Source organism: Macaca fascicularis, chromosome 9 (assembly GCF_037993035.2).
Source record: "Macaca fascicularis isolate 582-1 chromosome 9, T2T-MFA8v1.1".
NCBI classification, from domain to species: domain Eukaryota; kingdom Metazoa; phylum Chordata; class Mammalia; order Primates; family Cercopithecidae; genus Macaca; species Macaca fascicularis.
Window position 1 is genome coordinate 36,226,380 of NC_088383.1, and position 26,465 is coordinate 36,252,844.

At 42.4% G+C, this 26,465-nt stretch overlaps 1 protein-coding gene across 15 annotated transcripts in view; it reads left to right on the forward strand.

Annotated features, from left to right (window-relative positions):
* Positions 1 to 26,465, forward strand: part of CCNY (cyclin Y) — a 223,575-nt gene that overhangs the window by 110,670 nt on the left and 86,440 nt on the right. Inside the window, exon 1 of one of the 15 annotated variants that reach the window (XM_045361940.3) lies at positions 14,791 to 15,207. The exons of the other annotated variants lie outside the window; for them this stretch is intronic. The gene's annotated coding sequence lies outside the window, so the exon portion shown is untranslated. Of the gene's footprint in view, positions 1 to 14,790; positions 15,208 to 26,465 lie in introns of those variants that run through there. 15 annotated transcript variants of the gene reach the window in all.

Sequence of the window (26,465 nt, forward strand, 5' to 3'; positions counted from 1 at the left end):
GGGAGTGAGCTGGGAAGGTAGGAGATTAGAGTCAGAAAAGGGCTGCTCAACTTTGAGAACAGAAAGTCCTTTTGGTGACTTACAGGGGGAGGGCGGAGGTTAAGAGCAAAACACCAGGCCTTGCAGGGGAGTGGCATCCTGGGTTTCAGCAGCGTATGGAGGATGTAGGACATTGTGCTGGGGATGTGCTCCTTGGGTTGGTTTTGGAAGTTGGGAGATGGCGTTAGACGCTCTTTGGAGTTTTCCGGGCTCAGAGCTTGAATGCTAAGGGACAGCATGGGAGTTGTCGGCTTCTTGAGCTGACAGCCAAGTGGGGATAAAGGGTTTCTTCTGATGGAAAGGTTGTGGTCCTGAGGCTGCTGGCACTTTGGGAAGGGCATCTTGTGGGTTCCTGTCATTGTGGAGCTGCATCTTTATTTCTGAATGTTGGACGTGGGGCGCTTGGGGAGGCCAGTATTACAAGGAGATTTTTCTTTTTGTTTTTCTTTCTCTTTTACATTTTGTGTATCAGTATTTCTTAATAAGAAATGCCTACTTATTTAAATTCAGTGGGAGATATTTTCGACATAATTTTTTCACTTTCTCTCTGTCCTCTGTTTTGGAGAATGACAGTGATGGAGCGGTGGGCTGGGAGCCTTCCTGTCACCAGCACCTGTGACTTTGGAGCAGCTACTTCCTCTGGGACTGTTGAAAAGAAAGGGTGGGGGGCTCATCTTTAAGGTCCTTTGGTTTTAGAATTAAACTCTACTTTATTGGTTTATGAAGCATGTTTTTGTGCCCACGATCTCAAATTTCTTTGTTTTTAAAACTTTATCTATTTATTGTACCTTTAAAACAAATACATTTTATACCTAATGCAAATTAGTATTTTTCGAAGAGTGTTAGGCAGAATAAATGTGTATTTCCCATCAGAGAAGGAACTACTGATAAGTACTTCAAGAAGACCCAGAATTAGCATGGGTGTTTATATAAATTGGGAAATCATCTTTTCCCACTTCTTCCCCCTTTTTTACAAAAACAAGTTAGGAGTCAGAGAAGGAAAGAAGAAACGGGATTCCCAGCATCATGGACTGATACTGCCTGGGTGTAGTTGTTTTGCTTGGTGAGCAGAACTTGCTGTATTGTCTGTAGCTTTCTTCATGTGTACTTGGGCAGTTGTAAATGTTACCAAGTGCCTCAGACCAGAATGGGTGGGTCATTTTCCATGTCGTCTTAAAATGACTGGAAAGTTGGTGATAAACAGAAGGTGTATTTTGATAGCTGAGTATGGCCTGAAGGTGAGTGAGTGAAACCCAGAGCACTTTTCTGAGCAGGTTTTGGTTGGTTTGGTTCTTCTTTTGTTGATGCTTTTGTGAGGGCCAATTCTGTATGGCACTAGACAGAGCTGGTTAGGCTCGAGAAATACAGTGTTACTAGGCAGGTTGAGAATGGACACCCACAAGCCCAGGAGCCTCCTGAGGCCAGTCCCCCATAGTGCCTGGGCCACATGGGGCTGGGCCTGTTAACCAGGGCAGGCGCGGGATTCATGTCTTTTACCGTCTACAACAGTGCAGCCCAGCAGGTCATTACCACCTCACCTCCAGGCATGGCAGGAGCGGGGAGAGTGGTCAGGGCACGCCTGTCCTGCTGCTGTCACCCAGATGAGCTGCACATTCCACAGTGGCTTGAATGGCAGTGACTTTGGGCCTGGCAGTGTCCTCTGTCAGTCTCCTTCACTCATAATTTCATTTCAACTTTGTGTTATAGTGAAGTATTTAATATGACACTGGCTTTCCTTTTTATTCTTTAATAGTTCAAATAGTAATTTATGCCAAGGTCAGACTAATATTTTGTTTACTAGCTTAATAATTTTCTTCTTGTTCCTACATGAATTAATTTATATGGGAGCAAGTGCTGGCTTTTGTGCTGTTGAATACCAGAGAACATACAGCAAATAATGATTTTTACATATTGAAGTTGCAGTTGTTGGCTGTGATGTTGAAGACGTCTTCAGACAGTAGTTTGTACTGCATTCCACACTTGGGACTCAGAGTGATTGGAGTGATTTCTGCAATTACTAGTTTGTTCAATAACTAAGACTGTTTGTTGGTGTCTGCATATACTTTTAGGTCATTAAGTGCTGCAGAAATGAGAAATGAAATACAGACTTTTTAACTCTTACTCAGATGTCCAAACAGCTTCTTAGTTCCTGTCAGATGGTAATAATACTGGGTTTGGTCTTTCTTAAACCAATCATAATCCTGCTTATCTTAGAATGAAACAGCGTTCCTATTCTGAGGTAAATACATTTTACTTTTACTCATGTAATTTTTATTGTTTGTTTTACCATTTAATGGTGTTCATACTAGCCCCTTTTCCTTTCCCTCTAAGTGACTGCTGAAGTTCTCACCATTTCAGAATAAAATTCTTGTCCTTTGAGGTTGGAAATTTAATGATAATTGAAAAACTGTATGTGTCAGTATACTTAAAAGGAAAGGTTGTTATATCATTCTCTTCGTTTTGGATGTAAAATTTACCTGTTAGAGAAAACTTAGAAATTATAGAAAAGTAAAGAAAAATAGAAAAAAGCTATTGTGCTTGTCTCCTACAAAGAGAACTACTGTGAACGTTTTATGTCTCATTTCTTCTATTTTTTAAAAGCTGGGTTTGTCTAAAACCACTGTCACCAAAACAATAAAACCCAAACCTTCCAAATTTGTATGACATATAGTTGTGGTGACATTGTCTATAACATTTTTTAAAAAATATTATTTATTTTTAGGGATGGATCTTGCTCTGTTGCCCAGGCTGGAGTGCAGTGGCACAATCATAGTTCACTGTAACTTGGAACTCTTGGGCTCAAGCATTCCTCTTGCCTCAGCCACAGCGTCCAACTAATTTTTTCATAGAGATAGGGTCTTACTTTGTTGCCTAGGCTGATCTCAAACTTCTGGGCTTAAGGAATCTTCCCACCTTGGTCTCCCAAAGTGCTGGGATTACAGGTGTGAGCCATTGTGGCTAGTCCTATATATAAAATTTATGTCTTTTTCACTTTGCATGATAAACAGAAGTGTTTCTCCAATTACAGATGTATTAAACTGTTTATAAAAACTATTGATTATTATTTTTGATCACTACGTAATTTTGCATGTAGGAAATTTGCCACTTATTCAGTCTTTTATTACTAGACATTTAGGTTGTTGTTTTCTTTTTCCTTTGTAATCAACATAGTAATGAACATCTTTGTGCCTAATGCCTCCTCTGCACGTCATATCATCTCAGCAAGGTACAATCCTAGCAGGCATTCTGATGACTCAAAAGTTTCAGGTGCAGTCTACAAAATTATTGTATGACAAGGTATTAATACATGATACTAATATTTGAATTAGCAAAAGCTGCTTATTGGATGTCTAAGTTGGGCAGCATTTGGTAGGCTTATTTTTTATTCTTTTAAATTACTTCTTTCAAGTGATTAGAAACTTTAAAGAATCTTAATCAGTAGGTGAAAGAAAATGTGGCGTATTTAATGCTCTTTGTATATTGAAATAGCTGGGCAATATTTCTGGTAACCATACTGATGTTTTACTGCTATATACATTTGCCAATTTTTAAACTAAGACCTATAGTAAAAAAATTTACATTTGAATCCAGTTTGTTTCTTATTGATAAACACACATGAAACAATATTTGTCTTTATGCATTTCATAATGTTATATTCTGAACTTTTCTGTTTCATTCCATTTTTTAAAAAAGATGAGCCATTATCCTCTAAATTGATTTCATAATCTCCTAGAGGTTCCAACTCATAGTTTGAAAAACACTGTACTATACTGTGACATGCAGTGAATTCAGAGGAACACATGGCTTATTTCCCTGACTGCCTTTACTTTTCCTGTGTGTGGGTGGGAATCTTGTACTCGTTCATCCTGGCAGTACCTGAGTGAGACATCAGGAAGCTAAGTACCCTACCCAATGACACACAACTACCAGTGGTCAAGCTCGGACACAGCCACTTCTGGGTGGCCCCCAGGTCCAGGGTCTCACAGTCCAGCAGCATAGAAGCTATTCCAGTTTCCCTTGTCCTGGAGGACACCAAGGCATCTGGAGGAGAGGCACATGATCTGCAGGAAAGACTCTGCCAAAGTGGTTCAGCGCAGGTTTACCAAAGGCTGTTCACCTGGGATGGACTGTGAACGCCCCCGCCCCAGAAACTGTGGCACAAGCAGAAGTCAACCAGGGTGAAATGAGGCTTTGCACTCTGACATTTGCCCCTTAAAAACCTGGAGCCTGGTAGAGTTAGGGATGGAAAGCAAGTTTTCCATCAGCAGAGGAGCATCTTCCATAGCTGCTAGAAGGATCAGTTAAAAGTGTCAGTCCGATGGCTTCCTTTGGGTTTTGTGAACCTCAGTGGCTTCCCCTGCCCTTTGCCTGTAACCAGCCAGTGGGGCCCTGCATGAGGTGCCCAGGGAGGTGGTGCGTGCATAGCATCCTTAGTAAGCCTGGAGTGCTCTCTGGCAGCAGCCTTCCTCCTGGCTTTCTTGTGGAATTGTCCTCCTTACCAAGATGCTTCTGCCAGGGTAAGAGGAAGGCCAGTGAGTGCTTGGGAAGGGAGCTTGACAGTAACTTCCAACAAAACTTGCCCCACTGTAACTTCTCAGAAGGGTGATATGACCAGCTGCAAATACCAAATGGAAAGAGATTTTGACCAGAGGGTTTTCAGGAGGGCCTGATGAACCTGAAAACCTTCCCTGAATGCAGTGTACCCTTCCATTCCATACAATAACCATTGAAGGGCTTCATCTTAATTAACACACGTGGACAGAAAATGCCGCCTCCCCTCACCAGGTGAAACCGTCATTGAAATCAAACCAATAGCAGAGAACACTCTTTTCCCAAAGAGCAGGTTCACTGTATCATGCCAACAAGTAGCATTTCTTATTTTCAGCCTAGTCACATTGATTGACTGGAGCTTAAAAATAGAAAATAAGAGTATATTATTGATCTTGGATTTCTTGGAATACTGAAAAAAATACTGCCTTTAAAATCAAATGTTACCAAACTTGGTAGATTACAGTAGGAAAACAACAGGATATGTGGATTTTCCTACTACTGTTCTCTAGCACAGGGAATCTACTAGAGGGTCCTGCCTCCACTTCCATCAAACAAGGGAAGAAAATGCTGTCCATGAGGTCACTGTTAACTAAGCCAGCACAGAGAGGCTCAGCAGGTGAGCTGGCTTGGTGGGAAGTGGTGGTTCTGAATTCCCGCTCTTTTGTAATGGCCTTGGGACCTGGGGCGAGTGACCCTCTCTGAGTTTTAGTTTCCTCAAGTGCACCGTGGGGCCTTGAGAGCCTCAGATCTTTGACATGACCGAGCATTCATAAGGCTCAGTGCTCACTGTCTCCTCTTCCCTTTCTCTCGTCTTTTCTCTCTGCGTCTTGAGAGAACATGAACCAGGACCGCAGTGCCACGCGCATGGCTCTTGGCATATTTTATTGAACATTATTTACATGGTCAGCAGACCAGAAAATCTCAGTGATCCTCTGATGGCTCCAAGGGATGCTTCCTTTTTTTTTTTTTTTTTTTTAATTTTTATTTTTAGGACAAGGTCTCGCTGTGTTGCCCACACTGAAGGGTAATGACACAATCATAGCTCACTACAGCTCCAAAATCCTGGTCTCAAGCAATCCTCCCACCTTAGCTTCCCAAAGTGTTGGGATTACAGGCATGAGCTCTTGTGCCCAGCTTTATTTTTCTTTTATAGTCATGATGACTTAAAATAGTCAACTTCAGGTACCTTGCTGCAGTATCACAGCCCAGTATTTTTCTGCTCATGTTTTTCCCCGTGTCTCAATGGCTCAGGTTTTGCAGGAGAGTGACAGTTGTGTGTACTGGTATGTATGTAATTGCACTCACACATGTGTTGAAGGTTGTAAAGTTGCATTCACCATTCACCAGCTTATGGAGAGATACTTCCTGTCTTCTTGCTGCCACTGCATCTCCGTCTCTGTCTCCCTCAGTATAGCTGAGACCAGAGCTGGATGTGGTAGCCATGTGCTTCTTGAGCACTCACATGGAACAAAAAGAGAATGGAGCTTCTGTTGTGCTGGGCTAATTGCCTTATTATTGATTCAGCTGTATAAGTGAAATGAATTGTTTAAACATTTTTGGTTTTGTGATTGTTTTAATTCAGGTTTTATTAAGCTGGGCAGCAGATCATTGATTGCACAGGATTCGGAGGCACATTCATTTGTATCTTCCAGGGTAGCTTTTCTGAATGCAAATCTTGTCCATCTGGTTGCCTATTATCCATCCTTCCAAAGCTTGACGGACTTGATTAAATTCAGAACTCTTCTGCCTTGATAGTGGCATCTCAAATTTTATCATTAGTTATGCATCACATTTCCTTGTGTCTGAGGTGACCCTCAGAGGCTACAGTATTGCCTTTCTACTTTCTCAAGAAGTGGAATGTTTGAAAGGAAGTTTAAAGTTATAGAATGAAGTAGGAAATAAATTTTCGATTTTTTTTTCCCTTAAAATATGTATCAGGTCTGAAAGTGAGGAAAATACTGTAGGTGATTACTTCATTTGCAGATATGCCTGTGAGCTTGGCCATCAGGAATCATAGACGTGGCCTAGAACACCATTCATGGGTCAAAAAAATAACCCTTAGAGTCTGTGGGATATACATGTCTGTAAAAAGAGGTTGAATTGTTGTGCTTTCTCTGTCACCTGTTAATATTATGCCTTGTGATTCACATAGTGAACCAGCTCTTTGTTCTCCTATGAAAATGGAGGGGGGGAAACTACCTTAGTATTCACAGTTTGGTTTAGCCATCCAATCAAAGTTTTCTTATAGATTGGCTCCACTGTATTTGTCCTGAATTACATGTTATTTTTCATGTTTGGTGTATAACCTTTAAAAATATTAGTTTCTTTATGTGCTTTCTCCTTTTCATTCTCTTTGAGGTAATTTCTGATTATGTAGCCATGCTTTCAGTGTTGGTTCTTTTCAATCTGAATCTCCCTCTTTAGTGAGGATGGCACCCTCATTAAAGTCTCCACAGATGACTGCCTTGCTTCAGTCCCTTCGCAGCCTGGTGCTGCCTTTCTCACTTGTGGTCATGTTGTCCACAGGTCTCTCTCGTGTGTACACCTGCCTGTTCTTTCTTGCTGGATGGGCAGAACTCAGCCCAGGGAGGCCTTGCCCCTCTGTGTTTCCTGTGTCTAGACAGAAGATGCACCTTGCTTGAAATCAGTTGTAATGGTACCATAAAACAGATCTATATGTTTAATCTCCATGTTGGATCCTGCACACTCTACTGTAACCCAAATTCATAGTTGTTTTTCTTTTTCTTTTTCTTTTTTTTGAGATGGAGTCTCGCTCTGTTGCCCAGGCTGGAGTGCAGTGGCACGATCTCGGCTCACTCTAAGCTTCACCTCCCAGGTTCACACCATTCACCTGCCTCAGTTCCCCGAGTAGCTGGGACTACAGGTGCCCGCCACCAAATCCAGCTAATTTTTTTGTATTTTTAGTAGAGACGGGGTTTCACCGTGTTAGCCAGGATGGTCTTGATCTCCTGATCTCGTGATCTGCCCACCTTGGCCTCCCAAAGTGCTGGGATTATAGGTGTGAGCCACCGTGCCCAGCCCATGCTTGTATTTTTAAATTCTCTTATGGGGAAATCATGAATGCAGAAATATGAGTTGGATTCTTTCTGACTCTTTTTTCTCCTGTTGTTTTAACTATTCCTCTTTTTGGTTTCTCTTTTCTCATGTTTTTTGAGTTGGGGAAGATGTGGAGCAGGACATGTTATGTACGTGTTCTTTGTTTAAAAGAAAATTGGAAGTAGTACCTTCCTCCCTAAAAGGGGGAAAAAGTGGTGTTTTGTGTTTTCCTACAAGCTGTTTCTTCATACTTGTGCTTGACTACTGTGGAGGAATTGGGCTTTGCGGGTATGTCACTGTCCCAAAGACCCCACCCATTGCACCTCAGAGTTGCTGATCCCTAAGGCAGCATAGCTATAATGTGTTGGTGTGATGACACTGTCCTTTCCCTCTTCCAAGGGTGGAGAGAATCTCAGCTTTCTCCCTGCGTCCACAGTTTGTTGGAATTCTCTTTTTTCAGTTTACTTGTTCCAGACCATATAGCATTTATAAGGATATTGTTTATAGAAGAGGCATTTTAATTAGAAATGTTATTCAGTAATTCCTCATTCAATAAATATTTATTGAGAATCTGGTTGCGGGGTTAGGGTGGCACCTTAGTATTCCCATTCTGGGTTAGCTTCTGACCAGGGTTTTCTCTTAGGCACTGAAGATTCTGCAGTGAACAAAGGAGACGGTCCCTTTCCTCAGAAATTACATTCCAGTGTGGGAGGAGGGAAGAGACAGATGACAAGCAAAATAAGTACCGTAATCTTACCTTCCGCGTCTGTAGTCTCAGCTCTGTGGAATGCCAGGGACATATGAGGGTGTGAGCCAAGCCCGTCCTGAATTGTGTGCACTGAAACTCTTAACCACTGCTCCCAGGCCTGCCCGTGAGTCTTTTTCACAGGTCTTTCCTCTTTCAGGGAACCAAGGCTCTTCAGGTTCCTCTTTGCATTCACTTCTAAAGAATGAGAGAGTGTCTTTTCTCAGCCCTTAGTTGATGCAGAGCAGAAAATGGAAGGAGAGTAAGGGGCAGATAGGGAGGCAGGGGACAGAAAGACCAAACCTGAGAAGCAGAAGCTACTTCTATCAGCGGAAGACCTCAAGGCTGAGCCACAGAAAAGAGAACAAATTCAGCTTAGCACGTGGAGGGAAGCCCGTCATATTTTGTAAAAAAGCTTATTTTAACTGATGATTAAAATGAAGCTTTAGTTCAGAAGAGGGTAAAAATAGATGGAAATCTGTTCAGATGGGATTTCTTAGTTGAATCCGGAGTGATGCAGATACACCGTGAGAGGCAAAGCTGAGAGTCAAGAGACTCCCGGGCCAGCACTGCTGTCTGAGAGGCCACAGAATCTCTTCCAAAGGTGTAGACCAAGCTTGTCCAACCTGCAGCCTGCAGGCCGCATGTGGCCCAGGAGTGCAGCCCAACACAAATTTGTAAACTTTCTTGAAACATTATGACCTTTTTTTGTATTTTGTTTTTTGGTTTTTGCTCATCAACTATTGTTAGTGTTACTGTATTGTATGTGTGGCCCAAGACAATTCTTTTTCTTCCAGTGTGACCCAGGGAAACCAAAAGATTGGACATCCCTTGTGTAGACGAATGAAGTGATGCTTCTTCCCAGGCATGATGACACTGTTTTGACAGGGCTGCACCTTGTTTCGACAAGGTGGGACCCTGTCTTATAGGGGTACAAATAAAGGAAGTAGTACGGTAGAGGATGCAGAGTTTTCTCAGAACTCCTCCCAGGCTAGTAGCGGGTTCCACCTCCTGCACCAGCTGACCCCCTATAGAGCATGCTCTCATTGCACCATCATCACTTGCCTGGAGGTTGAGGAATGGGCAGATAATTAACATACCTGTTATTGAATCGGATATGTACTGGATGAGCACCTGCTTGGGGCTCTCGTTGTGTTGGGTACTTGGAGGCAATACGTACTTGGAGGGAGTACTTCATACCAGGACTAACAAGTATAGCTAACTGATCTTCTAGTCCCTAGCTAATTAAAAGGAGGGGGGAAAAAAGAATTACTGGCTGAGGTAGATATAAATGCAGCCTAAAACAACATCTGATAGCCTGGAAAAAGGATACAAAAGCTGTGAAGACCTCCATTGCATGCTAGTGGAACAGCAGGGGATGTTAACAGCATCTCTTCCTCGGTGAGGCAGCATCCCTGATATCCCTGACCTAGTGTCTCTCTGCCACGTGGCAGCTGTGTGAACTTAGGAATGTTCTCTAACATCTCTGAGCCTCTTTAAAAAAATCAATCTCTCTCTCTCTCATATATATATATATGAGATATATATATATATATATCTCAACTCACTGTAGGCATTGTATAAGAGAAACAGTGGTGATGCCCTGTGGCCCTCAGGGTCCCACTTTGTTGAGACAGTGTCATCATACCTAGGAAGAAGCATCACTTCATTCATCTACACCAGGGGTGTCCAATCTTTTGGCTTCCCTGGGCCACATTGGAAGAAGAAGAATTGTATGTGTACACACACACACACACACAGCACAAGGATAATAATTAGAAGTTTCAAGGTTTTGTAAGAAATTGGAATTTATTTAGGTGAAATGCCTGGATACAGTGCCTGGCACATAACATTCATTTGGTAAGCATCAAGCTACTGTTATTATAAATATGATTTGAACAAATGGAAGAGAAAAACAAAAATACCTTTAGCAGGAGCTCAGAGGAAATAATCAGCATGAAATGTTTGTGAAAATATTTAATGTGTTATCCATTCTGTTACATAAGGTTTTCTAAAGTGTCCTGAATGTGGCAGCACAGTACCTATGGCATGGCACAGTATCATAGTACTCCTCACTCAGTTATTTCCTCCTTTCACTAGCTCAGGTTCTCTTGTTTTATTTGTTACTCAATCATTTATAGAGCATGGATGATAAGTGATGCTGCATGCCAAGTGCTGTACTGTGTCTAAGATGAACAGGATACAGGATTTGTAATCAAAGGAACTTGTATGTGGAGGTTGGGCTAGGACATCCACTTATAAACTGAGGGAGGGATGTGAGGAGTGGGGAGCAGTGGGCAGGGGTGGCAGGGGCTGATGATCCACTGAGCCAGCCTGAAATAGGAGACGATGGCATGGACAGCTCCTAGGCCCACCACTGGGCTGGGTGAAGGTCTCCTGGTTATAGAAGCAAGTGGGGGAGCTGAAGGATGACACTTTATATATCCTGTGCCTGAGGTTTGGTTGTGTTAAAGAAAAAAATACTCCATGACTCTTGTTAAAGCACAGTAAGGCATACTTGACTAAGGACCATCTTAATAGGCAGAGGGACCACGGCAGTGGGGTTTTGTTAAGGGGGAAAGAGATTAGGTTCAGGTCTGAATATAGCATGGGCAAGTGGGAATTTATAGCCCAGGAGCAAGGGATGTGGTTAGTGAATGGAAAATTACTAAGAGGAAGCATCAGGAGTAAGGAGAATTCTGGCTAAATCAACCCGACAGGATTCTTGCTGAAGGCAGGCCGGGAGGATCACCTGAGGGTGGTCAAGGACAAGGAGCTTGATTAGACATCAACGGTCAGGGGTTTTTGCTAATCTGACTTAGCAGGGTGCTTTGCTAAAAGTGGAGTTTATAAGGAAGTGCACAGATGGGCTCGGAAGAAGATTCAGACGCCTGACCAAAGCTTGGCCAAGCAAAGACTCTTTAGAGTCATCCCCTAGCATCTTGGGGATCTTTTTCAGAATACTTGGGACCACTTGATGAAAATTTGAACCCAAGGTCTCTTTTGCTGCCCTTTTTCTAGCGTTCATGCCTTCCATGTGTATTATTCATGGCAAAGTATGGGCCCTTGGTCTACTGAATGGTTTTGTGTTTGAAAGGGGAAATCTCTGACTTGTTACTGAGGCATCCCAACGTTAGCATCTTCGTTTGTACTTGATGTTATTCAATCCAGCCTGCATACGTAAATGCATAAATAAATCTCTCTGTAGATTTTCTGTGGACTGGATTTTCTGTTTTCTTCCCCAGCACATCCCACTCTTTGCCCCTCTTCTTACACTCAGTATAGTTATATCCCAGGCTCCTCTAATCTCCAGGCATTTGCTTCAGTGGTGACCACACTCTAAGGCACTCAGTTTAGTACTGGAGTTTGATCCTAACTCTGGAAAATCAAGTCTTTACATCTCAGCCATAAACCTCTGGAAGTGGATTAAATAGGAATTTTGATGATTAAATGTGAATATTACCACAATGTAATAAAATTGATGTTTTTCACTAAAGTAACATTGTGACACCTTTACATCCACAGAAAATGTTTCTTCAAAGCAGCCATGTTAGGTGGAGCTCGTTTTGATGCCTCTTTAGGAATGGCAGCAGTGGTGCTGGCTCACCAGTGGCAGAAGGACCCTGGTCTCGCAATTGGATAGTATATCCGCTCCCTTTCTCCTGTATTTTGCTCCTGAGATTTCCTGCACTTTGCATCTCCACCCTCATCTTACCTTCTGCTATTGCTTTGCCATTATGTTCTGAGAAGATCCTCTTCTGAAAATCAGGAAACCATGGTGAACTAGCTAGACAGTGAAACCATGCTGAGGCTGGAACCAAGAGCCTTACTTTGAACCTAACAGGGAGCAGATGAACTTTCAGAAACACAGAGGGCAAGGTCCTCTCTGCCAGGACCTGTCTTATTTGCTTATTTGCACTCACTGCCACTGCAGCTGCTCTCTGTGACAGCTTCTCAGAGTATGCGGGTGGAGGGGTCATTCTGGAGAAGAGGGGCTGGTGCTGGATTGGAAAGCTGCCTACCACCCAAGGTCAGAAACACCAGCCATCCCTCTACCCACAGCCTGCGCAAGTTATGTCCCAGATCTTGGTGCGGGTGGTGCCCCTGTCAGGAGGGCTCCTTCCATTGAGTGCCTCTGCAGGGTGCACTGCTGTGCTGTGAGGAAGGCAGAGCAGAGGACAACGGGATCTTGGCATTCCCAGCATTGTATTGTGTATCAGCTATGTTAGGCCTTAGTTAGAGATATTTGGGGAAATGGTTGTAGCGGCACTTTTGGAATGTATAACCTGCTGGTAAATGTGGGTTCTGTACACTGAAAGTGAAGGTGTGTCTCCTTGACACTGCCTTTTGGCAGATGGAGGTTCCTAATCTTCATGGCTTCTAAGTGACTTTCACTAGAGGGATTCAAGCTAGAGTTCTGCATTCAGATGTGCTAGATGTGGAACCATAGTTGTGCTATGTGCTAGGGGTCTGACTTTGTATGATTTACCTTATCTGGTTCTCTTTATTCATCTAAAAAATAGGATTAGTAATGTCTATTTCAGAGAGTGTCTGTGAGGATTAAATAAACATGTCTGGAACATGGTGGATGCTTACTAAACATTAGTTTTTTCCCTATGCTCTTGATTACCCATAGAGTTAATGTTCAGAAAGTATCTGTTACCTCAGTAACAATGGACATAGAATATGCTAACTCAGGTGATCCAGAGTATATGCATATATGTATATAAGTTACTGAATCTGACAGAAGGAAGAGTCAAGAATGTTTTGGTGACTGAACTCTAAAGCAGCATAAGATCGTAGAAGGTAATAAATAGTGAAACCCTGGAAGCCCCAAGTTTAAAAGGAAAAAGAGTCAATGAAGCTAAGAAATTACAATTTGATAACAAATGACATCATATACCAACATCTCAGGAAACAACTGTCAGGCAGAACTTTAAAAAAAGATTTATGGAAATTGTTTTAAAACTCATTATTAAATTTGGCAGCACATCCTCAACTTGGAGAGAAAGGAGGAGGCAAAGAAATCAGAGGCTCTGACAGTAATTTATGGATGTAGGCAAATGATAAATACTTCCAGCGCTTGAAATTTATGCCATCATTTTCTTGAAAGTAACCACTCGTTAACTTGATTTGGGAAGTAAGTTTATGACATTTACCTATTCCCTGATCATCAGCAGAGAAGCTGCATTATGGAAGGTCCTGCCTGGCCAGCATTAAAGCTTCAGAGTAAACAGTGGGCAGAGAAGGTGCAGGAAGCTGCTGCCTCTAGAGCTGGAGATGGTAACAGGCTATCTTTATCTTACTGAGTCTGGAGGAAAAGGTTCTAGGAAATGGGAAAGAGGAGCAGTGTCAGGCATTTGGCACAGCTGTCAGCAGATGGGGCTTAATTGGATTGACAGGCCGTGGTTTTCCCACAGATAGGTTAAATTCAGCAGCGTATCCACCCCCGAACTGGGTCTTCCAGCTCCCTCCTCTGTGCCTTAGCCCAGTGTATGGCCCCATTGTCAACCACTGCTTGTCACCCTCATCTGCCTCCTTGTCCTCATGATCCAGCTTTCATTACTTACCAGGCGCATCCCGTCTCCTCTAGATCTTCAAATCCATCTTTTTTTCCCAACCCTTTTCCCACGTGGATGATGACCACAACTCCCAACTGACAACTTTTCTTCCTTGGGCTCATTTTTTCAGCAGTGTGTGGTCATAATGGTGTTTTTAAAGTGTGTATTTGGTATGGTCACTCCACTTCTTCAGTAACTCCCTGGTTCCCTGGGGATAAAAATCCAGACATCACCAATTTTTTCTCACTGTTTCCCCCTTCTTATGGTGTGTCTGAAATGCCCAGTATGCTCTCTCTGTCTCTCTTTTTTTTTTAATTAACTCTTGTGTCTTTGATCTACTTTGCTTCTTATACCCTTCCCCTGCTCCCTTGTTAGCTTGGGTAACTAACCCATTCTTCCTGAAGGCACTTACCTGGAGCAAAAGCCTCTGACTTGTCTGCCTCAGGCCCCACCCCCAGCCTTTAACCCTGGGGGCCACAGGGCCTCACCGTTGTATTTCTCTTAAGGAACACCTACACCGAGTTGATTCTCCTTAAGTATTTGTTGAGTGTTTAATGGAGTAATGATAGTGGACTCAAATGCCTTTTTTCTAGCTTTCAGGGTGTTGTCATTTCATGTGCTTTTCAGCTGTCTGCAACAGCAGATTTCATCAATATTGCCCCCTAGTTAAAAGACCTAGTTATTTGCTGGGTATTAAAATATCAGCAATCCAAGTGGTATTTTTCCTGTTCTAATGATAGTGCTAATTCATGCCTCTCAGGAGAGGCTGGTTGCTAGGAGATTCTTTCTTTGAGTTCATCTGCATTTGAGTTAATGCTTGGTCCTTGCCAGTTTTTCCTTTTCTTTCCTTAAGTTGTTGAGAAGAGGTATTTCATTTGATCATTCTTTTATGTTCCTTTCGTTATTCAGCTTATTTGTTAATGACTGTTGAACACTTGTACTTTATGTGAGTACTGTTCGTGTTCTAATGTGGTACTGATTCCACTGACCAATGCTTGCCCCGCCCCCGCCTTTGTGCTGGGGTCTGAGCACCGCTGGCTTTAACTGGTATTGTCGCTCTGATCGTCCTAGAACCCAGTGAGGTCGTCATGTATATTTCTCTGATGCGTGATTTTTGTTTTCTCCTTTCTCTGAATTTAAACTTGTCACTTCACCTTCACATTTTCTTTTAATGAATGTACTTCTAAACATAAACACCAGCAGTCAAATTGGAACTGTTGAGATGTCATCAGTGGTTTGTTCCTCTGTCCTCAGGTAAAGTACAACTTCTTGTTCTGGCACCCAGGGCTTTCCATAGTCTGGCCTGAATCCACCTTGCCTGCTCTCCTTATCCACAGCTTTTCTTCCTTAGCTGTCTTGCCTCGCATGTCTACTGGCAGTTCCCTAATAAACTTTTCTCTGTCCATTATGTGCCTTGGCCTGTCCTCTTCCTTCTGGGTGAGATGCACCTCCTCTGAGCAGTCCTCCAAATAAAAATCCAGCTCTCTGTGAGGCCTGCCGAAATCTCGCCTGCTCTGTGCAGTCATCTCTCCTCCACCAGTCAGACTTGGAGCACTGCCCATCATTGCTGTATGTGTGATCCTTACTGCATTCTGCCTTGCTTCGGGATTATCAGCGGGGTAGGGAGAAGAGAGAGAGAGTGTGTGTGTCTGTGTTTGCTATGGAAAGAAGCTCCTTGAGAGCGAGGACTGGATCTGAAATATCTCTCTGCAATCCATTCAGTTCCACTCCTTGGTGGCATATAGAAGACATTTGAACTAATCTACTGGCTCTTTTCTGTAGTCAGTATACATTTTGGGGGTGTGGGGGACACACATTCAAACCAGTGTTTATAGGGACGTAAGAAGTACACAGACGTGTACTAGGTTTGGTGGGAGTGGGAGAGAGGCACAGAAGTGAGCCTAGGAGGGTCAGGAAGGCTTCCAGGGCTTAGGAGTTTGCCTGACACTTGAGGTGGGAGCAGGAGTAAAGATGGCTTCCCCTAGAGAGGATATTCAGGACAGAGGAGATGGCCTGGTCAAGCCTGGGAAAAACTGAAAGATGATGATGTGGTGGCAAAGTTGCCAGAGCAGAAAGTGTGTGGCGAAGAGATACGGGAAACAAGGCCAGACTGGAGGAGCAGGCCAGCTCCGTAGGGGTGATGATCAGGTATGGCAGCCAGCAAGAGCTTGCCAGTCCCAGTGTTGTGAATCGGAGAGAGTTCTCAGGTGTGTCCGCCTGTGCCCATGCTTCTGTCAAACCTCACACAGAAGGAAATAGGCACTAGCATTCATCCTGTTGCTCCTGCTGTCCTTCACCCTCACCTGGACTTTCCATAACCCTCTTTATGGTTTTCCTTATCTGGCCTCTGGTGAATGTGGCAGTAAGCAGGAGAGTGCTCAAAAGGGAGCAGTGTTAGGGTGAAGCAAGGTTCCTGGCAAAGCCGCACCTAAATTTTAAGGTTTAGTTTTGTTGTGTTTTTAAAATAGAGACAGGGTCTTGCTCTGTCACCCAGGCTGGAATGCAGTGGCACAGTCATAGCCCACTGCAGCCTTGAACTCATATGCTCAAGCGATCCTCCTGCCCCAGCCTCCCTAGTAGTTGAGACTAGATTCCTGCACCGGCATGCCTAGCTAATTGAATTTTAAATCTTAAAATGAAAATAGGTTGTAAAATGAACTGTGACCAGACAAGAGTGATAATCTTTAAACTTCCCAAAAGGATTGATAATTCTGTGAGCAGGGACCATACCTTTTGTGTTCACTGCTTGTGTGCCCAGCTCAGCATGCAGCCCATGACTTGACACAGGGCAGGGTATGTGTAGGTGTGAATAATTGTATGTACAGATGTGTATGTATGTGAGTAGAATATATTTCTATACATTATAGACATATTTTGGCTATTTTTAATTTTCTATATAAGGTCTTTACACATCTTTTGTTTAATGATGTTTTGTTTGTATTGCTTAGTAAATGGGTTATTTTTTTATTGTCATTATTAGTATGCTAATCGTTTATTGCTCTGGGCCATAGTGTTTCTCAGTGAATACCCTGTTGGCCTTGGGAGGTACAGTTTCTCATTGTGTGAGACACTGGTGTGGACAAGTAGCAGCCACTTGACATGTGACAACTCCACACATTGCTGAACACCCCTAGGGTGAAGAGGATGACATTGTGCCTTAAGTTGAGCACTATTGCTGGGATGAAGGAGTGAAATTGGTTTCTATATGTCGGTTTGTGTCTAGCACTAATAGGTTTTTAAACTCTTATATTTTCTATGTAGAGGATTATATGCAAATAACAATAATTTTGTTTCTTTCCATTTCAATAAATCCCTTGTATGTTATATTTTTTTGTCATTTTGCATTGACTAGGGCCCCCAGTACAATGTTGATGGTAGGTGGATCCCAGTTTCATTCCTGACTTGAGACTGTGTCTGATGTTTCACCATTAAGTATACAGATTGCTGTTAAGTTTTTGGCAGATAGCCTTTATCAGATTAAGGAGGTTTGCTGAGAGTTTTTATCCTAGGTGGTTATGGAATGTAGAGCCCCTGTTAGTTGAACTTAGTTCATTCTATACAATATAACTCTGTTCTGTGTGCTCCATTCTAAGTGATTTCCTCAGATCTGTTTTTCAGGTCACCAGTTCTGTATTCAGGAATGTCTAACCTGCAGTTTAACTCATCTATTGAATTTTAGATTTCATTGACCATCTTAGTCATTTGGGCTGCTATAGCAAAATATTATAGACTGAGTAGCTTATAAGCCATAGAAATGTATTCCTTACAGTTCAGGAAGCTGGTAGGTTCAAGACCAAGGTGCTGGCAGATTTGGTGTCTGGGGAAGGTCTGCTTCCTGATTCATAGATGACCATCTTCTTTTTAGCGTAACCTCACATGGCAAAAGGGGCAAGGACACTCTCTGGGGCCTCTTTCATAAGAGCGCTAATCGTATTCATGAGGGCTCTGCCCTCATGACCCAGTCACCTCCCAGAGGTCCTACTTCCAAATACTGTCACACTGGGAACTAGGATTTAGTGTATGAATTTTGGGGGGACACAAATATTCAGTCTGTAGTGATTGTGTTTGCATGCATGTATAGACACTTGTGTGTATATGTGTATGTCTCTATATGAATCCTACAAACATGGTTCTTTTTTAAACAGACAAAAAGGGAGTCTTCTAAAACTCCCTTTTATTTTTTCAGAGTATCTGTTCCCTCTTATTTTAATATTTATTTTGGTTTTCCCCACTGTGCACAAATTTATTCTGTGGTCTTTATTTAGTTTTGTTATCTCAAGTTTTTGAGGGTCTGATCTTGATGTTTTTGAGTTTCTTTACTTTTGCTTGAGAGTCACAAGACTGTTTTTCCTCCTGTGTCTTGCCATTTTAGATGGCGAGCCTGTCATCAGAGGACATAATCTGGTGGAATTCTGGGAGACAGCCTGCTTTAGAGTGGTTTATAATTTGGCGAATTTGGTGTGAATTTCTTTTCCAGGAGTTTTCTGGGCTACATGTGTAAAGTAGAATGTCAAAAACCACATTAGAGATACAGACAGACTGATAGTTACCAGTTGTTGGGTGATTGGGCAATTGCTCCCTCTGCCAGGCCCAGCCTCCTTTTCATTTGGGTTCATAGATACTTTTTCTTAATTCAGGTTTTTGCTAACATCATAGCCCTCTGAGAGTTCTAGCTATATGTAAAAGTGTCAATTCCAACTCCTGTGTTATATCCTGTCCTGCAGGAGCGTTAAAATAATAGTGTCTTCAAACCAAGACACTTCTGAGAGTAAAGGGAGTTAGGATTCTTAATTATGCCACATCACTGGTGTGAACCCGCATGTGTGTCACCTTGTCAAAACCCAAGACCAGCTCACACAGCTGGGTATCCCCTGTCCTGCCACAGACTTCAGTTGTCTCTTTGATTCGGACCTTAGACCGTTTACCTTGCTTTCTTGCCACACTGGCATTTAAAAGGCTGTATTATATTTTAACTCACATTTCGAAGTACCTGTAGCATGAGAGCTTTTAGGTTATCTGGTCTGTGTAGTAGCAGAATAGTCTGTCTTTAGTCTTAACATTATCTTATCTCCTTGATTAATCTTCAGATATAATATTAGATACATTAAGATAGAAAATTAGAAATAGGGCAGCAGAGAGGAACTGGGGAGGGAGGAAGGGAAAAAGGAAACAGATAGTTATAGCAAGGAAAAGAGAAGGAGTAGAAGAAAGGCTGAGAGATGGGTTGGAAAGAGGAAGATGGAGAGGCAGACCGGGAGATGGAGAGATGGACAGACAGGGAGATGGAGAGATGGACAGACGGGGCAGTGGAGAGACAGATAGACAGGGGGAGATGGAGAGTCAGACAAGGAGATGGAGAGTCAGACAGGGTGATGGAGAGTCAGACAGGGTGATGGAGAGACACATAGGGCGATAAAAGGCCGACAGGGAGAAGGAGAGACAGGGAGAAGACAGGGATGATAGATAGGGCACTGGAGAGACAGGGAGATGGAGAGACAGACAGGGAGATAGGGCAATGGAGAGACAGACAGGGAGATGGAGAGATAGGGCAATGGAGAGACAGGGAGTTGGAGAGACAGGGAGATGGAGAGACAGGGAGATGGAGAGATGGACAGGCAGGTGGATAAACCAACAGAGGGAAGGAGAGGCAAACAGGGAGATGCAGAGATGGACAGAGAGATGGAGGGACAGACAGACAAACAGAGCAGATGAGTGAGGGCTGGATATGTGTGCACAGAGAGCTGCACACAGATACACATCCATTCAGACAGCAGCCCACTCCCGGAGAGACTGCCCTGGAGGCCCACACACGTAGACGTGTGGACACAGGGACACACCCTTGCGAAGACATACACGGAGAGCACCTGCAGGGGCACCAGCAGCTGAAAGAGAGTGAAAATAGGAAACAACTAAATATAAGTGTGTTATAATAGTCCAGAAAATAAACTTGAAGTCAGTGGGAGTAGAAAAGATGGCTTTAGGTGGAATTAACCAGAATTGCATAGCAGCACTTGGCTGCAGCAGCCGTTGCTCTCATGGGAATGCTGATGCGGGCTCCTGGTCTCAGGCTTGCCTGGTGACAGCCTCCTGGAGCAAACCAGCCAGGTCAGCTCCTGATTTCATCCTGTTGACACTAACAAGTGGAAATAATCACTGATTTTGAGGCAGTGACGGACAATAGTAACAACAAAAGAAACAATCTGATTTAAAATTAACAGGCTTTGTTGATTTCATAATTGCCTCCCACATCATAGCCAGATTTGGAAATGTGACTACCTAAAATTGAAATTAGGGGTTTGAGATTTTAACCATATCAAATATTGCTCAAAAGACAGGAAATAGAACTAGTGATGTCTTCGGAGGGTAACGGTGGGGCTGTATCACAGTTGGCCTCCCAGTTGGAGCTCACTTTCTATATATCTTGAAATTCCAGAACCTATCAAGGAATCACAGGACCCTCGATTCCTTTGGGCTCTGCTCACTGACACTGTCTAGACCTGAGTGGACAGCTCATCTTGTGGAGATGATTTATGGGAGTGATTATCAGTTTGGGGTGTGGCAGTGCAGAGAAAGGGGGATGTGAGGGGAAGGGGATGGTTTGACTTTGCAGGCTTGCTTTAGCGCCTCCTCTACATCCAGTGCTGTTTAGGTCTTGCTGTGCTTTTCTGCTTTGCTTTTTACTAGTTTTTCAGACCATTAATGATAGCTAATGACAGCTGCTTTTCTTAGCCACTATCTTATTACCTGGATCCTTTATAATACTGGAAGGTAAACTTGGTGCTGGTTTAAAAGCTGAGATGAGCAATTGTGGATCACTGTTATTGTGACATCTGTGGAAAAGATTGAAGAAAATGAGGTTGCCCGATATAAGAGAATACTGCCGAATTAAACTGTGCCACATGCTGTTCAATTTTTTACTTTTGAATAAAGGCATTGTATTTTACCTTGTGCTCAGCTGACACATGGACTGAAAGCAGTGTGACCGAACATTCAGTTGCCACCTCAGAGTCTGGCAGGAGGCCCTTAGAAAACTGTTCTTTGAATATTTTAATTCAGCTATGTATCTTAATAGGTATCAACATCATAAACAAAAAATAGGCTAAAACTCTGCTTCCTAAATATTAGATTGAAGTCAACTCAGGATTCCATGACATTCCTTAAAACTGCCTTTTCCTCTAAAGCATTACTTCCTCAGAGGTTAATTTATGGATGATCTTGCCATTCTTTTAGGAGATAAGAGACTCTAAGTCAGGGGTATACAACACCAAAGTTTTAAACATCAATTTCAAGCCAGCATTCTTTAGAGAACAGAAATTGTGTAATGAAATTTAACAGTCTTTAATGTCTCTAAGCCTAACATTTATGTATTGAGAGTTTTATTTCTTTAGCCCTGATCTAAGTGCTGTGGCTTAATGTTTTTAATACCCATTATTTCTGGGGCCCCTATTGTGTGGCGGGAATCCTGCCCATTGCACTAGTACATAACTCCTAATCTTCACAGCAGTCCTCGAAGCTAGGTGTTATTAGCCCACTTTATAGATAAGGAAAATGAGATCAGAATAGTATCACCATTTGTCTAAGGCCATAGAGCTAGCAAAAACGAATTCAAATCTGGATCTTTTATATTATAAAATGTGTAATTCTTTTTCTACTGTTTGAGCATCTCTTTGGGGAATGAATGATTCTGAGAACTCCTGGAGAGTCTAAATTCAGCTTTTTGAATGTGGGTTATAGAGTCAGTCTTTATGGGTTTTTCATTCTTTTTGTTTTCTCCTGAAATACTTTATACCTTCAACCTAGAAGGGTAGGGCTGAAATTTGATCTCTTTCGTTACTTCTGTATCCTCAGTACCTGACTCAGCAGTACTTAGTACCTAGTATATGCTCAGTGATTATTTGTTGAATGAATGAATGAATGAATGAATGAATGAATGAATGAATGAAAACCGTGGCAGAATGGACCGGCTCTGACAACCTCTCAGTATATCCTCATGACATCTAATGAAATGCTAATTTATCCTATCACAGTATAATCATGAAGGTAAATGATAGAAATGTCATAGGATGCATTTTGAAGTCAGCTAAATACATGTTTTGTCTCACCATTAATTGACTGTAGCCCTTTAAAAACCAAGAATGCTTTCTTATGACCATGAAATAGGTCATGTAGAATAGGAAAGTTAATGACACAAGTAGTTACTACCTCAAAGTAGTATTTCGATACGAACAGGATTGAACATAATACCTAGCATAGAGTGGAGACTCAATGCATGTTGGTCCATTTAACTGAATTCAACTGAATAGCCTTGCTAGGAAAAAAAAAAAAAATTATTTTTGACTTGTAAAATTATGAGTCCAGTGTTTTGTTTAAGCTATTTTTTTGTAAGCATGCTATTCTGTGGTCTCCTAGGATTTGGTCACATATTTTATTCTTCATTGTTCCCTAGCTGGTTCTGCACTCTGATGTGTCATGTACTTCATCTTGACTCCCTGAATCAATTGTAAGTTTGGGTAGGATAAACCAGGCCATACATGTCTCTGCCCCTCCTGGAGGCCGACCACATGCCCGCCTGCCTCGTGGCAGAGCTCTCGGCTTCTGTGTAGTGTAGTCTTTTCTCAGGGATGGAAATGCTCTGGTAGGGCTTCAGTCTTATCAGTAAGGCAGTGGTTTCTGTTACAATGACACCCAGTAGAGTAACTATTTAAATTTGTAAGTTCTTCTTCTGGGTGAGTTAGCACATGAGGTACTTCAAGAGCTTGATGGGAGTAGGTAGAAAGAGTCAGAGCTCTCTGCATGCTGCAAAGGCAGGTCTAAGGGAGGCCCAGCTGTGTGAGGTTCCAAGAGGGGCTTCGTGAGGGGTGAGGGATATGTGATTTTGGGGTGGATTAAGGGAGGATCATGTGAACAGTGTTTAGATTATTTAAAAATGAGTGATAAACTGTTAGAGCTGACTTCAGTGAAGTGGTCAGCATACTTTAGCAGTGAAGTGTATTTCGTCTGTAATCTCTAATTTTAAGCTCAGTATTCCATGAATTTATTCCTTTTAATTTTTGTCATTGAAAAACATCATAGAGGTGAACTGAAACCACTACGCTCTTCCAAGTGTGTTCTACCTCGTGGTAAACATTGGGGATATCATTTTTCCTGACTCTGCAATGAGATTTTTTTCCTTTATGGCTAAAATTGCACTTTTTGTCGTGCTTGGCTTCAGTGTGAAGTTGGGATGATAAAGCAGGTTCATTTTGCTTGGCTCATGAGAATGGTGGCTTTTCCCTTTTTTTTTTTGGTTCCCCAGAGAGGTGGAGTTGCTGTGACGGAACACATATTGTAATTATCATAGTTTTCTTCAAGATCCGGCCTGTACTTGCCTCATCTGTGAATTTCACATCAGACACTGGTCTTAAAGTCTCTGAACTCTGCAAGTCACTTCATGTGTGTCACCGCACTGGGGAGCGATGACACCTGGCTTGTCGCCATTAGGGACCACTTGTGGCCCAGGGAGCATTCTTGTCAGACTTAGAGTTATAAGTTGGCTGTGAAGGAAACGTGACAGGCTTTTCTTCGCCTCCCACTTGGTGCTCACCTTTCATAGGGAGAGTGAGAGACATAATTCTGCTGCTTGGCTTCCCCCACAGAAGAACAAGTGGGTCCTTCTGCCTTTCCTCGCTACAGCCCTCTTGAGGAGGAGTGGAGAGGCACAGGGGCTGCTGGTGGAGGGCAAGGGTGCCTTTGCTCAGGAGTGCCTCTGAGCCGGTCAGTTTTCACCCTGAGTTTCTATGACAGTGGACACTGCCGAGGGGAGTCTCATCTTGGTGACTGTGTGAATCTCCTCTGAATTCAAGCTTCAGGGCATCTCCTGGGAACACCACTGTGTGTTGGAGAGGCAGTCCAGCCACTCAGAGGGTCACATCAGTTTTCACAAGTAGTTTTTAAACAAAAGTTTAAAAAAGCAAACCAGTAGGCTGGGCACAGTGGCTCACACCTGTAATCCCCCAGCACTTTGGGAGGCTGAAGCAGGAGGATCGCTGGAGACCAGCCTGGGCAACATAGTAAGACTCTGTAGCTACAAAAAATAAAAAAATTAGCCAGGCTTGTGGTGCATGCCTGTAGTCTCAGCTCCTCAGGAGGCTGAAGCAGAAGGATCGCTTAAATCCCAGAAATTGAGGCTGCGGTGAGCCATGATTGCACTACTGCACTCCAGCCTGGGCGACAGAGCAAGACTCCATCTCAAAAACAAAAACCAAAAAACCAACAAAAGTGTTTACAGTGCATAAAACTCAGAAAACAATCACATTATTCAAAGGTAACCAAATGTTGGTATATATTCTCTTAATGTATTTTCTATGCCTACACATACTTTCCCCCAAAAGGGTATCATACTGCTTTCGTCACCTAATGACCTACATAAGTTTCCATGTCAATAAAATATTCTTCATGTGATTTTTAGTTGGTATGATAGCATTTCACCATCCAAATGATAGTACTGTTATTTACTAGTAAACATGCCCCATTATTGGAAGCTGTCCCTTAGAATCTGTGACATCCCTATTAACAACTTCGAGGGCTTGTAAACGTAACAGCATAGAACCCCAGTCTCCAGGCAGTCAGGGGATTGTCCTCCAGGACATTCTTGGACTTAGGAGCAGGATCTCAATTCTCCAAGAAATGACAGTCTCGTGTTATTTTGGTTCCAAACAGGAAAGCTTTACGTTTTTTGATTGTGGTGTTCCATAAACCCCTACTGATATATTTTAATAATAAAAGTGGGTCTTAAAGAAAACTGGTCTGGTAGATGAGTCTCAGTTGGGCATTAAGGGAATAAGGTAGTAGTCGCTAGTCCAGATGCTGTCTGAGGCCAAGGATCGATATTCTGGTGTCACCTTGCTGGCATGTGGGAATTGCATACGTGTTGTGTTCCCAGTGATGCTTTTCTAGGGGACTATGTGTTAAGATTCTGGGACATTAAAAGCATCCATCATGGTTAGGATTTTATATTTGCCCTCATTTTGATATGCAGAAGCCCTCAAAACATTTAGTAGCACATTTGTTATTTAACCCCTTTTATATCCTAGTTGAGCAGGAAACCTCCTTGCAGAGTCATTTTCACCATGAAATTTCTTGACTAACTGTAGTTCAAATTGAAGCAAATTCGAAAAATTCAGTGTCTCTTCCACCCATCTTTCTCCTTCCATCAAAACTCCTTAATACCTTTTAACTCTGAAATTATTGTGTAATGTTAATAGAAGTTATATAATACAAGAAGGACCAGATAATTGAAGTAGCATCTGTTTAAGATTCAGATGTTTCTTTAATCAGGTACTCAGAGAGAAGTTAGGAACTGGCCCTGTAGCCATTGGCTGATGTAGGAAAAAGTCACCACGCTTCAGAAGTTTGCTGAGAATAAATCTCCTTTTGGATAAGTGATTAGGTGTTACCTCCAGTGTGTATTTATTTGACCATCCCTGTCTTTCTTTCACTTTATCTTTGATTGATTAGCTATTAAGGCTAAGGATAGCACCATCTGTTTTTGTTAGTGTTGATTAGGTTTTTCTGCAAATTTATGGAAGTAATTGAACCCAAAAAGTTTTCTTCTGACTCTAAGTTGATTTGAAGATCATTCTGGCTTTCCAGTAATTTTGATCTCTGTTTCCTCCCCTAACTTAATTCTTCTGTTTTGCTTATTTTCTATGGGATCAGTTAAAAAAAAAAATGGAAAAACTCTTCTGTGATGGCATTCTAAGTTGTTTGTACCATCCTGACAAGTTGTAGACCTTGGAGATTGTTCTAAGAGTTCTAAGATTGCAAAATCAAATGCTTGTGAAAACCTGCCAGTAAAGCAGAGAGGGGTGGTCACTGGGGAGCTGGAGTCTTGTGTCCCATAAGGGACATAGCCACTGTGAAGGGGTCACAGCTGCTTGGCTTTAGCTGATCGTGACCATTGGGGTGGAGGCAGGGTGTTGCCAAACGATCTGATTTCTCAAGGGAAGCTGGAATTAGGGGTGTGTGTGTGTGTGTGTGTGTGTGTGTGTGTGTGAGAGATGTGTGATGTGTTTGAAATCTCTTTTATATGTTGTCTTAAATGTTTCTTAAAAAGTAGGAATCGAACAAAACATGTCTGGGGCCCAGATTAGGTCCACAAATGGCCGATTTGTAGCTTTTGCTCTAAGGAATAAGTTTTGCTTTTTCAGAAAATAATTAAGCAGGGTATGTGGATGCTGACTCGCCCTAACGAGTTGAGATATTCCTATTTTAATCACCTTGAATAAGGAACTACAACATACTTGACTGTAATGTTTAGATGAATCTGTTGTAGCACATAACTCTCTTTAATCACATGCTATAACTCTGTCCTGCTATTTTATAATATAGGGTGCAGAGCAGAATTTTTTCAGAAGAAAGTGGAGTTTTTCTTAGGCTAATAGGTGTCTAGCCAACTCTCTACTTTTATGTATGACTTTCAGATTTCTAAATAGCAGTATTCTGAATTGAACCAAAAGAATCTATTAACATAA